We start from the raw sequence: 3,062 nt of genomic DNA, 5'->3' as shown, positions 1-3,062 counted from the left end.
ATCGTAGCACAGAGAAGCAAAAGAAGACGCCTCTCTGACATTTTATATTATAACGCAAAGAAAATCGGAGATTATAGAGTGAGGAAAGATCAGGTGATTATTTGACAAACACACATTTTTGTATTTTTAAATCTCTACCGTCCATCATTTCAATTACCATTGAGAGACGATGACAATCAGCACTTTGTGGGCCCCACCGCTTGCACGATGAATGAAGCGATGGACGGTGTGGTTTCAAACCCAGAAAAAAATTGTGTTTTGTCAAATCACCTGATCTGTCCCCATGCAAACTGCAAGGGTTGGACTCATCCAGTAGAATAAATGGTGGGCCCATTTCTGCACTTTGCAAATGGATCGGATACGGGTGGAATCATGATTGATCCGATCCGAATCAAATAAGCAACAAGATGGACATTGGGCCGGGTAGCTGACGGGCTTTGGAGTACCCTGTCAGAGATGGCCGAGGATCAGGCTAGAGATGCAAACGGATCGGATTTGGATCAGTTAAATACATAGGAAAGTCAAATCCAAATCAGATTGGAACAACAAAAAATCATAAAAGTCACATACTGGATCCGGTCTGTTTGCAACCCTACATCAGCTGCTATTTTCATCCTAAGGTCCATCAAAGTCAGGCCCGGCCAGACTTGACTAGTAGATAGGCCCCACTTGAGCTCTTTCCAAAGTTCAAACACAATGGGCTCCGTCCAAATCGTCTCGATCAACACCCAAAAAAACATAAAAGTGGCATTTTTTTACCTTTAATGGCGCACTAAAAGCGCCAGTAAAAAAATTCAAACGCCATGACCTGCATTTTTCATCTCAACGCCTTCATGACCACCACACTGGTCATACGTGTGAGCCCCACAGTGGCAATGTAAAAATATTTAATTTAAGGATATTTAATTTGCTGAGTGATGAGTCTGCGCTAAACCGCATTGGTACTGCGATGGACAATGAAGGTGCAAAAAATGTAAAAAACACATTTTTAATCTTTACTGGCGCACTAAAAGTGTCATGAAAGGATATGAGACCTTTTCTGTCATTTTTAGTGCGCCACTAAAAACCAAACGCTTTTTTGAAAAAGTTCAGGTCTGTCATGGTCAGGTAATACAAGTTGGCTTGTGTAAAAACATTCTATGTTATTTATACATGAAATATATTAGTTTTATATATTACACTTAAAACTATATATGTTTTATATATTATAATTTATGTACATATTTTCTATGTATCCTTCTTTTATATAAATGTTTTATGCATTCGTTTTTTTTATATATTACACTTAATATATAGAGAGAGAAATGGGTAGGTGCAAAATTGATATGTGCTAATGGTTTTTTCTGAACTTTCAATATTTTTTTTTGCAATTTTGACCCCATAAATGTGTTGGGCATGGTCAATTTACGAGGAATCAACACTTGAATCATGTATTTTTGACGAAAAAATGATATTTAGAGCTTAAAAAATTTACAAAAAATTTGAACCTTTGATTTTTCGAACCTTGTAAAAATGTACCCATTTATCTGAACCCAACACTTCAAGAGCTGATCCCTATAAAATCAAGTACACAGATCACATTTGTATGGTCAACATTTAAAAACAAAACAAAAAAAAAAACCTAAAAAACTCATTTAGCACTTATCATTTCGCACATACTGGTTATTCTCTCTTTATATCAATGGAAAAATAACGTTATTATTTGGTTAAATTGTTGAATACTGTCAATTCGAATTTTGGTGCTATGTATATATTTTTGCGAAAGGTAAGCTATTATTATGATGAGGATGATGAGGAGGAGGATAATGTTAATGACGATATCAATGGCGAAATAACGTTATTATTTAGTTAAATTGATAAATAATGTCAATTAGAATTTTGGTGCTATATATTTTTGTGAAAGGTAAGCTGAAGTTAGTCAGACCCCTATCAGTTATTATGCAACGTACCACTGGGATTTGAACATGCAACGTCCCACCCCAAGGAGACATGCACTGACAGCTCCTACCAACCACGCGGAGCCTGTTTGGTGTTATATTTGCGAGGAACAAAAATATTAAAAAAAAAGACCAGGAATGAAACTTTCGAACATCCGGGGGATTTCAGCATATTAGTAGGCATTTTGGAAAGCTTGCCATTTTACAAGAATAATATGATTATTTATATATATTATTTCTTTATTTAATACTGAAATAAACTGGTATGAACTCGAAGACCTGCTCGTCGTACTGGCTGAGCTTGCAATACCTACGTCGCCTAGAAACTTTAAAACTCCAAGGCTTAGACCCTCACTCATAGGGCCTATGCTGGACGTTGGCTTGCTCTTAATTCTGAAAGAGCATCCTTTCTCAATTTTTTTTATAGGCAAGCTGGGGTTAGTCCGGACCCTACCAGATGTTTCTTAAGCCCCACGTGGCAGAGGGATTCGAACCTGGGCCTTCAGCTTGGTACAGGACCCTGCGTAACTCATGGGATACCACCTCGGTGGTACATCCTTTTTCATTTTGATCTCACCATGTGTTTAGTTTTTCTAGGTTGATAGTTGATACTTACTAGTCTCTGGATATGATTGTTGAAATCGAAGGCAGACTTTATATACATTTTTTGCACGCAATTAGTTTATTTATTATTTATTTTTTAAACCCTTTTGAGATTTTTCAACACATTATTTGATTATATTTACCGATAAAAATTCGAGAAAAATATAAGAATTTTGAAAATCTCACCGTTTCAAACTTTTTTTTCAGTGTCCAGGACCAAATTCGGATCCAATGTACTCGGCCCACGCCCGATCCATTAACCACCACCCCCTATCCCTCCCCAAGTCTCTCTGCTTCGTGGTTGACTCTCTTTGGACTCTCTCACTTTTGAGAGAGAGAGAGAGAGAGCTGAAAAGCTATCAACATTACTTAAAAGTGACTAAACAAAACGTTGAGTCCCACAATCACAAACACAACAGCAAAACATGAAAACACCATTTACACAAAAACAGAAAAACCTGAACACAAAACAGAAAACTCATCAAGGACCACATCTAGATGAAGATCGGTTGGAGGCAGAGA

Source organism: Nuphar pumila, chromosome 14 (assembly GCF_984573655.1).
Source record: "Nuphar pumila chromosome 14, dmNupPumi1.hap1.1, whole genome shotgun sequence".
In the NCBI taxonomy this organism is placed as follows: Eukaryota; Viridiplantae; Streptophyta; class Magnoliopsida; order Nymphaeales; family Nymphaeaceae; genus Nuphar; species Nuphar pumila.
This window is presented reverse-complemented; position numbering follows the sequence as displayed.